Genomic DNA, 13141 nt, shown 5'->3' on the forward strand with positions numbered 1-13141 from the left:
GACCATTCAACCTGGTCAGATGAGTTACTCTAAGAATATGAATTGCTGTATTCTCTGCTTTGCTAGGTAGTTAGTTCCTGTAGGATTGGTATAAATCAGGAAGATGTCTGTAGAAGACAGACATGGTGTTGGTTTGTATACATTTTCTTAGACAAAGAGAACAAAGATATGGGGAGTAGACTTAGGACCTTTCAGCTTTCGAAGAAGGGCCTCAACTTGGTTCTTCTGTGTGTGGGGGGGAGGGAGGGAGGGAGGGAGAGAGAGGGAGGTTTTACAATGGTCATAAATCTTGACTCTAATGGGATGTACTCCATCCTGTACACCAGTCAGGCTCACTGTAATTAAATCATTGTTAGCTCTCTCTCTGTTGTATAGGATTTTATACTATTGTCTGGTTTTAGTTACTAACTACATTAGAGCCGGCTGCTCATTGAAAGTAGGTGGCTGGTTGCTCCAGGTTATTGGCTACTGTTTTTAGTTGTGCTTTGAGGTTCCATACACTTGAGGTCAAATAAGCCAAACAAATTTTCTTAAAAGCTTTGCTATTTTAGCATTAAATTTTGTCAGATGAGAATTTTCAGAAGTGTACGTAAACTATGGTAGCAGAAACATTGTATTTATGAGGTATTTGGACATGTGAAGTAACTGAATAGGAAATATATAATATAGTCATCTCTATCATGGGTTTTGTAATCCTCAGAACATATTTTAATAATGCACAATTGTGCCACTATCAAATGTTGAGACTTTGAAATTTCATCATTGTTTTCTAAACAGTACAAGTGCTATCCAAGTACCGTTTCTATTGTGTAAGGTATAAGCAGTCTAGAGATGATTCAGCATTTTCCGTGGACGTAAACAGGCTGTATGCAAATACTAGATCATTTTATAAGAAATTTGAGTATCCTTACATTTTGGCATCCAAGGGGGTCATAGAATGAATCTGTAACTATAATTGAGGTCAATTGTAATAACAAAGGTTATTTCTTAATTGTCCTGGCCACACTTTTCTGACTTGTCTGTCCTTCTTGGAGTGCAGTGTGGAACAGGGAATGTTGCTGTGGAGCGTAAGAAGTTGCCAGTGTCTTTTGTTGGTTTCCTGCTAACAAAAAGGAGTCCTTAACTGCCTGCTTTAAAAAGGATCCAGTCCTTAAAGGAAGCCTGTATATCTAGAAAAAGACAAAACCTACTGAGAAAATTAAGCAGCAGCATTAGGACTTTGTCTCGTATTGAAGAGCTGATATGTTGAAAACAATGCTTATAGGATAAATTAGGAGATAAAGTATTTGGTACTTCTCAGAATAAAACATTTCTATTTCTGGACATTGTTTCTTTATTCAGCTTCTTGAATTAATGCATATTAATAGCTACTTCTCTCAACACGGTGTTCCTACTTTGTTGATCAGCTTTGTCAAACATTGGTGGTGGCAGCTAGAGTTGTATTTACTTGTTAGTTGATTTCTTTATCATTGACGTATTCAATAACAGATTTAGAGCATTTTTGCAGACTAGTGTCCCCTCTTATCCTTTCCTTTCCATTTTCATCCAGTGGTAGGGGAAATCCCGGGACCCTCGGTTGCTGCATTCTGAAAGTCAAGACCGCTAATGATTAGAATGCTGGATTGAGGGCTTAATATAAGTTTGGTATTTTCCTTTACCACCATAAAAATTAATTTGTTTAGTTTCACAGTCACCCCTAAAAACCCATAGCTGCCAACCCTCTGCTTCTGCTCTTCCTGTCTCTCTCCTGCCTCTACCTGGAAACATTCACCTTGGTGCTTGATGAAACCATGACTCCACCTGGAAACCTGGTGCAAAGACTTTTTTTTCAGGCTTTTCTTTAGTCCATTTCTCGCTTGTTTTTCAATTTTCATGTCTCTTTTCTGCTTAACAGCATCTGGAGCAAAGTTCAACATTTTAGCCAATTTTAAAATAGTGGTTTTCACCAGACAGTGGTGACATGCACACCTTTAATCCCAGCAGTTGGGAGGGAGAGGCAGGTGAATCTAGGTGATTTCAGTGCCTCGCTGTCCTAATAAGAGACAGGTCACCTGGACAGCAAATAACAGAGACACATCAGAATTAATTAACATCAAACGTATGGACCTAGCAATATCTATAGGGTTCTCCGTCTAAACACCACAGAATGCACATTATACTCAGTAGCTGGTAGAAGCTTTGCTAAAATAGATTGCATACTGGGACACAAAACAAATCTTAAATTTAGGAAAGTTGAAATAACCTTCTGTATCTTATCTGACCAAATGCTGAAACATCTCAATTACACAAACTCATTAAGACTAAACAACATATTACTGAATAATGAATATGTTAAAGAAGAAACCAAGAAAGAAAAGTTTTCCTGGAATTAAGTGAAAATGAAAACAACAAACCAAAACTCCTGGGACACATTGAAAAGCAGTCCTATGAGGGAAAGTTATAGCTCTAAGCTTCTACACTAAACAATTAGAGAGCACAAATAAATGACTTAATACAAATCAAAAATGTGGACAAAAAAAGAACAAACCAATCCCAAATCCAGTATTTGAGAAGAAATACTAAAAATTAATGAAATAGGAACAAAGAAAATAATACAAAGAATCAGTGCATTTAAGGCCTGTTTCTTTGAGGAGATAAACAAGATTGACAGACTGCTGACCCAGCTAACCAAAAGAAAGAAAGGCTTAAATGAACAGAATCAGAAATTAACAGAGAAACATTACAGCAAATACCAAATGAATTCAGAATATTACAAAGGGATACTTTAAAACTATAGATTCCATTGTTATAAAATCTACAAGAGTTGGAAGAAATTCTAGATTCTTTAAAATCGCCAAAGTTAAACCAAGAAGAGAGCAACAACCTAAATAACTCTATAACCAATATGAAGATTGATTGAACCAATGATAGAAGACTTTGAACAAAAAAACCCAGACCCAAAGAAGAATGAAAATTCTATCAGACTTTCCTAAATCTCCAGCCAATATTTCTTAAATCATTCAAACAAATAGAGATGCAAGGGAACTCCCAATTACCTTCTACAAATCCAGTATTACGTTAATACTAAAGGCAATTAAAATCACAACGAAACCCCAAAACTACAAACCAGAATTTTCCTGATGAAAATTCTTAACAGAATAATTGCAAGCCAAAATTCAGGCATGTACCTCAATTATTATCCATTGTTGTCAAGTTGGCTTTACTCTGGAGATGCAGGAATGGTTTGACACAAAGAAGTTAATAATTGCGATAAATCATATAAATGTATTTAAAGACAAGATCCACATGATTGTTTCTGTGGATGCAATAAAAAGTTTTGGCAAAATTCAACATGCTTTTATGATTAAAGTTCTTGGGAGTGTAATGCTGGAGGGAACATACCTCAATATAATCAAGGTAGTCCATGACAAATACATAGCCAGTATTTATAGAAAATGGAGAAAACCTCCAAGCAAGCCCCCTAAAATCAGGAACAAGACAGGACTGTTCACTATCCCTGTTCCTTTTCAGTAAAATTGCTCTAGAACTAGAGCAGTCAGATAGAAGAAAACCAAAGGGATAAAAATAAGTAAAATTATTCCTATTTGCAGAGGATGTTATACATGAGAGATCCCTCAAATTACAACAGAAAACGTCTGGGAAGGAATAATTTCAGCAAAGTGACAGAATTTGTAGTCAGCTTGCAAAACTAGTACCCTTTCTGTATATCAACAACAAACATGCTGAGAATGAGATCATGGTAATAATCCCATTCAAAAAAAATCTAGTGATAAATCTAACAGAGGAGGTCAAAGACCTACAGTTAAAATCTTATATCTCTGAATAAATTGAGGAAGACGTGAGAAAATAGAAAGACCTCTCATGCTCTTTAGAACTAACATAAAACAATAACCATTCTAAAAGAAGCAACTTGCAGATTCAGTGCAATCCCAGCCAAAACTCCCTCAACATATTTCACAGAGAGAGACAAAAATATCCTGAAACTCATATGGAACTGCAAGAGTTCCTAGGTAGCCAAAGCAACCCCAAGCCAAAAAAGAACAGTGCTGGAAGGATTATCACTTGAAATCTGTAGCATATATCGCTTAGCTACAGAAATAAAAAGCGTGGTTCCGGCACAAAAGGAGTCACCTAGGTCAATAGAACAAATAGCTGAACCAAATATGAGTGCGCACAACTGCCACCTTCCAGTGTTTGAGAAGGTGCCAAACATACACGCTGGAGAAAAGACAACATCTTCAACAAATGGTGCTGGGAAAACCAGATGCTCATGTGTAGAAAAAATGAAATTAGACCCATGCCTTCCCACCTGCACAGAAATTAACTCCAAATGAAGCAAAGAGCTTGGTGTTAATCCCGAAAATTCTAGAAGAAAATGCTTTCAGTACCTTACAGGATTTAGGTGTGGGAAAGCCTTTTTCGAATTGGACTCTACTTGTCAAGGATTTAAGGCTAACAAATAACAAGTAGACCCTCATAAAGATAAAAAAAGAACTTCTATACCATAAAGGAAACATCAGTTGAGTGGAGAAGAAGTCAATAGAGCGGGAGAGAATCTTTGCTAGCTATACATCTGATAGTGGGCTAATATTCAAAATATATATAATAAAGAACTCAAAAAACAAAAGAATCAAAACAAATGATGTGTTTGAAAACTAGGCTGTTTCTGCCACCCCTGAGGCTTGAACCTGGAAGCCTGACTAGGCTGGTGAGGAAATGAAGAAAGGACAGATGCATGTACAGAGAGGCCAGAGTCGGGTGAGCTATGCAAATGCTGATGAAATTCTGCAGCTCATAGCTTCAGCGCATTTATCATGTACAGCACAAGAGGAGCGGCTTGCTGGTTTCCGTATGAAGTCTTTGTAGGCACAGTCATCCTAGTGGAAGAAGCCACAGTTGCTAGTTTTGTACACACTGGTCAGTCGTTTTCAAACACTCATACTTGGGCAAAGGATGGCCTTGCCTTTCTGAACCTGTCCTGGAGGAAAGGTTGCCAGTTTCCCCTGGGTCCAGGTCTGGGGTCCTTGGGGAAATGGTCAGCTCATGTCAAACAGTACACACTTAGTGAGAACCTCATTGGATCAGCGCGTCACTCACTCCCTGTATGCTATGGATCTAAGCAAAGAGCTCTCAAAGAAGAAAGAAAAGGATCCAAAAATATCTTTAAGTGCTCAGAACCCTAAGCCTTTAGGAAAATACAAATTAAAACAACTTTGACATTTCATCTTACTCTAGTCAGAATGGATGGGATGATCAAGAACTACCAAACAGCAAATGCTGGTGAGGATGTGGGAAAAGAGAAACTTTATTCACCATTGGTGGTACAGCAAACTGGTACAGCCACTCTGGAAAGCTGTGTGGAGAATCATCAAAAGCACATCTACCATGTGCTATTGCCTTTGGTTACTTCCCAGAGTTTGAAGACACCTCACAATTCAGGCACATGTCTTGGAAGTTGGAAGCCTCCTGCCTGAAGACTGCCTTTCATAGTACTGGATGGTGATATGCCCTCTGCCAAGGGAGGGACGTAATCAGTATTCCTACCCAGCTGTGAGCCCAGAACACATCAGTGACCCATGTGGCATCATATCCCTAAAGGAATTCGTATATACTGGTGGTAACTAACAGCTATCTCATTGGAGTTAAAGTCTGCTCAATAGGAGGGAGCTCATGCCTGGTGCTGTAAAGCCCACTACTGCTCCTCTCTAAACATTCTATCTGCTTTCTGATTACTTATCCTTGCACCAAAAGACAGTGTAGCCCTCACCCCTCATCAAAGAAGGAGACCATTGTAGAAATACGAAGTTGGTCAATATGGAGAAATCAGCTGACTGGCATGCGCAGCCTGAATTAATACATCTGCAACACAACCCCTACTTACTCTACAGTTCTGAGTACAAGGAGGAAGGGGCTGAAAGATAGTAAGCTCCAAAGTACCAGAGTGTCTCCTGGGAGATTGTGTCTCTTATGTATGACCGACTAGCTGCACCCGAGAAATCTGGACGATGTGGTTTCCTAAATGAGACCTGCATAATGACAACACTAGTTAACACACTGACCTGGATGGGGGAAGCCTTACAAGGCCACTCTAGATGAAGAGCTATAAGCAATGAATGATTGATGAGAGAGGGAGAATTGTCTTCACCAATGATGATGAGTCCTGCAATTAGTGGTTATCTCAAAGAATGAACATGCACATATGAATATATATATATACCTCTGCTTTACTTAGGATTTCTGTTGCTCTTCTGAGACACCATGAGCATGGCAACTCTTTTTTTTTTATTTAAATTAGAAACAAGCTTGTTTTATATGTCAATCCCAGTTCCCTTTCCCTTCCCACCTCTCCTGCCCCCCAGCAACCCCCTATCCCATCCCCTTTCTGCTCCCCAGGGAGGGTCAGGCCTTCCATGGGGTGGGGGATCTTCAAAGTCTGTCATATCATTTGGAGCAGGGCCTAGGCCTCTCCCGTGTCTAGGCTGGGAGAGTATCCCTCTATGTGGAGTAGGCTCCCAAAGTCCATTTGTATACTACAGAAAAATACTGATCCACTGCCAGAGGCCCCATAGATTGCCCAAGTCTCCTAACTGACACCCACATTCAGGGGGTCTGGGTCAGTCCTATGCTGGTTTCCCAGCTATCAGTCTGGGGTCCATGAGCTCCCCCTTGTTCAGGTCAGCTGTTTCTGTGGGTTTCACCAGCTTGGTCTTGACCCCTTTGCTCATCACTCCTCCCTCTCTGCAACTGGATTCCAGGAGTTCAGTTCAGTGTTTAGCTGTCGGTGTCTGCTTCTGCTTCTATCAGCTACTGGATGAAGGCTCTAGAATGGCATATAAGGTAGTCATTAATCTCATTATAGGGGAAGGGTGTTTAAGGTAGCCTCTCCACTATTGCTTAGATTGTTAGTTTGATCTCTGAACATTTCCCTAGTGCCAGATTTCTCTTTAAACCTATAATGGCTTCCTCTATTATGGTATCTCTTATCTTGCTTTCCTTTATTCTTCCCCTGACTGAATCTTCCTGCTTCCTCATGTCCTCCTCCCCCCCTCCTCTTCTTCCCTTCTCTGTCTCCTAACTCCACCTCCCCTCCCCCCCAGGCTCCCAATTTGCTCAGGAGATCTTGTCCCTTTCTCCTTCTCTGGGGGGACCATGTATATATCTCTTAGGGTCCTCCTTGTTTCCTAGCTTCTCTGGTGGTGTGGATTGTAGGATGGTAATCCTTTGCTCTATGTCTAAAATCCATGTATGAGTGAGTACATACCATGTTTATCTTTTTGTGATGGTTTCGTCTAATTCCGTCCATTTGCCTGTGAATTTCAAGATTCCATCATTCCCTCCCCACCCCACCCCCGCTGTGTAGTACTCCAATGTATAAATGTCCCACATTTTCTTTATCCATTCTTCAGTGGAGGGGCATCTAGGTTGCTTCCAGGTTCTGGCTATTACAAATAATGCTGCTATGAACATGGGTGAACATATGTCCTTGTTGTATGAATGTGCATCTTTTGGATATATGTCTAAGAGTGGAATTGTTGGATCTTGTGGTAGACTGATTCCCATTTTCCTGAGGAACAGCCATACTGTTCCAAAGTAGTAGGAGTTTGTATTCCCACCAGCAATAGAGGAGTGTTTCCCTTTCTCCACATCCTCTCCAGCGTAAACTATCATTGGTGTTTTTTATTTTACCCATTCTGACAGGAATAAGATGGTGTCTCAGAGTTGTTTTGATTTGCATTTCCCTGATGACAAAGGATATTGAGCACTTTCTTATGTGTCTTTCAACCATTTTAGATTCCTCTATTGAGAATTCTCTATTTAGTTCTGTTCCCAACTTTTTAATTGGATCCTTTGGTGTTTTGATGACTAGCTTCTTGAGTGCTTTGTATATTTTGGAAATCAGCCCTGTCAGATATGGGGTTAGTGAATATGTTTTCCCGTTCTGTGTGCTGCCGTTTTGTTTGTTGACTGTGTCCTTTGCCTTACAGAAGCTTCTCAGTTTCAGGAAGTCCCATTTGCTAATTGTTGAACTCAGTGTCTGTGCTACTGGTGTTATGTTCAGGAAGCTGTCTCCTTTACCAATTCATTCAAGGGTATCTCCTACTTTCTCTTCTAAGAGGTTCAGTGTGGCTAGATTTATGCTGAGGTCTTTGATCAATTTGGACTTAATTTTTGTCAAATTTGCATGGCAATAGATAAGCATTTATCTGCATCCTTCTACACATCCGCATCTAGTTATGAAAGGGACTGGACTCCCATGGCGACTCTTATAAAGGAAAGCATTTAATTTGAACTGGTGTATAGTTCAGAGATTTAGTCTATTATCATCATGGTTGGAAGCATGGCAGTGTGCAGGCAGATATGATGCTGGAGAGGTAGCTCAGAGTTCTATCTGAACCCTCAGGCAACAGGAAGAGAGTGAAACACTGGGCCTGGCTTGAGCATCTGAAACCTCAAAGCCTATCCCCAATGACACACTTCCTCTAACAAGGCCACACTTCCTAATAGTGCCACTCCCTGTGGGCCAGGGCTGGGGGGCATTTTTATTCAAACCATCACATACATACACGTGCGTGCGTGCGTGCGTGTGTGTGTGTGTGTGTGTGTGTGTGTGTGTGTATGTGTGTGTATGTGTGTATGTGTGTGTAACAACAATTATTAAAGGAAAAAGGACTGTGAATGTAGGGGAGCATGGGAGGAGTTGAAGGAAGGAGAGGGGGAAATGATGTAAATGCAGTACACATGAGTCAAATTTTAAAAATCTCAAAAAGAATTATTCCAAAATGAGAAATTGAGTGCATAAATTATAGGTGTTAATGGGTAACTGCGTCACCAATAATGCATTGGTGTTGCTTTATGGAAAGAAATCAAAACACTTCCACCTGGAGTCGTTTAACCAAGAGCAAGTCCAGATTTGAATTCTCTTTTTCATGTTCCTTGTGTCTTCCATCCTTTGTCTGTCTGTTGTATGAATCTCAGTCTGTGCTTGTCACTGTGCATTCTGTCTATATGTGTGTCTGTCCTTAACAAAGGGTTTCACTCTGTGTTTTTTGAAGAGCACATAAAGCATCACTTGGGGAAGGAAGGGGATACTTTAGGGAAATCTTTCGTGTTTTCACAAGGTATTAAGTCTCTGATTCCAGTGGAGCCCAACTGACCCAGATAACAAACATCATTGTATATCAACCCAGAACCTTGAATGGATGCTTTCAACCTTAATGGTTGATTTTAGTAAGTTGTTTTCAACTTCTGTATTTGCTGCTTTCAGCAAATGATACACATGCATTGTCTGTGTCAAGGGCATGGAAGAGTACATAGTTTAAGATTGCAGCCATGCATTAGCTTAGGCTGTGAAAGTTGATTACATGGGGAATCCAAGGCAAATAAGGTTGGCTGTTACATTGTTCTCTTAAAGGCAAATTCGTTTCAGTACACAGTAGGAGATAGGTCTTAAATCTGAAGTGACTTCAAGATGTATTATTAATTTGACTGTGAGGTCCTGCAATGTTTCCAGTCTCTTAGAATGTAGGAGATACTTTCATAATACTGCATTGTCACAATTGAGAAAAGGTGATAATTTAAGGGAAGTGAGAGAAATTTCTGAGGATGAGAGGGGTTTCAAATGGAGAAAAAAACCGTTGTATTCCATTATCTAAGGAATTTGTATGGCCAGGGGAGAAAGTGGAGAAAGGCTGATGTAATCTCTATTGAAATTGATTACTTCTCTGGGGTATTATGAGCTAAGCTAATGGATAACCCCCATGATTTATGCCTGTCCCCTTGGCCGAGGCAGGGAAATGATCACATACTGTTTATGTACTGCCAACCCAAGAAGCCTCCAAAGTGCTCCTGTTCAAGTTTGTCCCTCCCTGGCTACTGATTGAGTCTTCTTGACTGAACACAAATGGCTTTAAAAAGTAAGTAGCTCCGTAGTCTTGTATGTGCTGGCAGGTGGAAAAGATTTGACTCCCAAAACAGTGCTTGTCTTAACTCTGTTGTGCTAGAACGCTGAGGCAACCTTAAGGTCGATGCTGTCAGAGTAAGATGAAAATGCGATCAGCCAGCTCCTGCCTCAGTCTCCATGTTTTTCCTGCATGTCACCAGACCTTCCTCACCAAACTTTACCCTTCTAGGACAAGAAGCCAAGTAAACGTATCTTCTTTATTTGGTCATGGTATTTTACTGCAGTCATGGAAAAGTGACTAACACAGGGTCTCTCCTCACCCTGGGGATGCGCAAGGGGAAGGATGTGGAGCCAAGCTCTTGTCCCAGTGTGATCCCCAGCTCCCACTACTCCTTGCTTTCCCAAACCCCGTTCTTCTCTGTGGTGGATCAGACAGCAGAGCACAGCCTTTGATTACCAGCCTGGGGAGGCCTCGGGAGCCTGCTCTGGAGATAGACTGCTTATAAATTACTCAGCCTGTGCTATTTCTTAAGCCACCTGCATAGACTGAGACAGCCGTGCAAGGATGGATTAAGCAGAGAAAATAAGTGAGTCAGCAGCCTAAACTCCAGTTCCGAGATCGGGTAATAGAATTGCTGTCCCTTTTATCTCATTGCCAAATTCACGTTGCTCCATTTGCATTTCATGCGCTGTGTGATTTCAATGGTTATAAATGTGTTACCAGATTAAAATATTACAAGGTTCTGGGAGGATTTCTTCTCTTTCATTTCCTGTACTATCCTGCTATTCTGGCAGGGTGCATATTTCTTAATCTTACCATATCTTAATCTGAATCTTAATGAGTCCGAAACTAGAAAGACTGTTTCCAAAGGCAGACCTGAATGGAACTGATTTTAAACAAGCAGCAATTTACTAAAATGAAGAAAACTTTGGATCTGAGGAATATAGTGTAGACTTTCAAAAACTGCAGAGTTAGTGAAACTCAACAGGAGTCTGAAGACCCGCTGGTTCATCCTACGTTGGCTCCCCTCAACCCTGTTGTAGCTGGGTTATTCAAGAGTTACCAGTTACAAGAAAATGAGCTTTCTCATGCATCTGGACTGGTAATTATAGGGTTTACAGTATTTATGAGACTTCCCCTCAGGGTAGAAATAAAAGTATAATTTCTTCAAGTAAATGCCACAAGTCACCTTAAATACAAGCAATTTGGGCTTACTCAAATTTTAGGAGGTGTCTGCTGTAATAAATAGATCTCCCAAGAAGGGGCTGGCAGGCAGTTGCCTCTTCTTGAAGCCACCCTTTTGGCTTTGACCATGGATATATTGATCCAATGGACGTTAAATAACCATCATAGTATGTCTCAATAGACAAGCACACCCCTTCTTGTAGTTGACTTACTGTCAACTGATGTTGATAGAAAAAGAATAAAAAATATATCCTCAATCTGCGACACTTTGACCTGATAGCAAGATAGGTAAGAGCTCTGATGCCCCGTGTCACTTATTTTTAAAATATATGGTATTACGTATGCACAGATGTACACTATCAAAATGAGCAGAGTGTCTGTTCCCTGGACTATAGGGAAGATCTCATGCATCCACATTCACCCCAAACTCATCAAATTACATAAATCGTATAAATGAAGCTCTTTCACTATGAGGAACACCTCAGTAATTTTTCTCAACTGATCAGAAAAGCAAAGCAGCTTTCACCACCCACCTGGACTCCACACTTCCCACCCCCAAGACTGTACCCAACTTAGGCATGTTCTCTCAGGGAGGGAAAGAATTATAGTTAGTAGAGTTGTATAAACAGGTCCAGACATCAAATGAAAATACTTGATATTGGAAAGAAACAAGCAAGGCCAGAAAGAAACAAAAATAACAATAGAAACAAAACAAAACAAAAAACCTAATATTCTGGAAAACACAGAAATGAAGAGACTTAATGCTATGTGCAGGTAAAGTATTTCATTTTCCTTTTTAATAAGTTGGAGTGTCACAGTGTTGCCAAGACTGAACTGGAAATCCTGACTTAAATCATTCTTAGGCTCCTAACTAGTTGACCCCACAGATATGCTACTGTCCTTGGCTGAGAATGAGATATTAAGTTAAATAGTACTTAAAGGATAAAATTATAAAGTTTAATTATTAGGCATATCCTGTCATGTAATACTGCCTCATGATGACAGCAGTTTGCAGCTGTCAAGATCTCTATACCTTGCACCCAGAACTCATGGTTGCTTTACCACATTCAAAGTTTAATTCCTACCTATCATTTTAGCTAATAAATATTTAATATCTATTTAATATTGTGTTATAATAACAATTTCAAGGGTTGGTTTAAAACAACAAACATTTATATTTCTATTAATCCTAAGACTAGAAAGCCATGATGGTACCACCTGATCCAGTGTGGTTTGTAGACAGCCATCTTTCCTGTAGAGGGCAAAGAGAAGAATCACACTGTCTCTTGCCTGGCCTTATAAAGGCACTAATTTCATTCCCAAGAGCTTCACCTTAATGACTGATAACTTGCCAAGGCTTGACTTCAAATGCCATCCCTTTGGGATTAGCATTTCTGAACATGGATTTTTGCAGCAGAAACGGGGGAGGGGACATGTCCAGCTAGTCCTCACAGTAACCAAAAGGAAAAGGAATGTGTTTTCCTGAGATGTCTCATTATATAGTGCTGACTGGTCCAAAACTAACTATGTAGACCAGGCTATCTAAGAAATCACAGGATCTCCTAGCTTCTGCCTCTGAGTGCTGGATTTAAAGACTTGGACTACCACACCAAGCCCAAAGGCTATTTTCAATCTAGAACTATTTGAATTTTATTGACATTGAATGTTCTCTGACCTAATATGTCTATTCTTGAAATTTGTAGAATAAACGTGTCTAAAGGCCAGAATTCTCTTCACTTCTGGACTGTGCTAATAATGACACATACTTATTTCTCATCTTTAAAAAAGACAGCATCACTTATCATTTATCCACAGAGAGAAACTTAGACACCCTGGTGTTATCTTTGGAATATACTGAATTACAGATTAACACCTGCTTGGGGTGATGTTTCCCATTCTCCATCCTTGTCTATATTTGGATCTGAGAACACAGTGAGAAGCCCTTGTCTAACAGAAAGCATTTTCAGTTGTCCATTCTTGCCAGACAGAAGCTCCAGGCCCATGTAATTAGAAGTGCTTACCAGTGAGTTCAGGTAAGAATGGCATTCTTTCCT

General features: G+C 40.1%; 1 protein-coding gene across 4 annotated transcripts in view; it reads left to right on the top strand.

Moving 5' to 3' along the window:
* Positions 1 to 13141, top strand: part of Vopp1 (VOPP1 WW domain binding protein) — a 148824-nt gene that overhangs the window by 113999 nt on the left and 21684 nt on the right. The window lies entirely within an intron of this gene.

The sequence above is a fragment of the Mesocricetus auratus genome, unplaced genomic scaffold (genome assembly GCF_017639785.1).
Source record: "Mesocricetus auratus isolate SY011 unplaced genomic scaffold, BCM_Maur_2.0 Super-Scaffold_100676, whole genome shotgun sequence".
NCBI classification, from domain to species: Eukaryota; Metazoa; Chordata; class Mammalia; order Rodentia; family Cricetidae; genus Mesocricetus; species Mesocricetus auratus.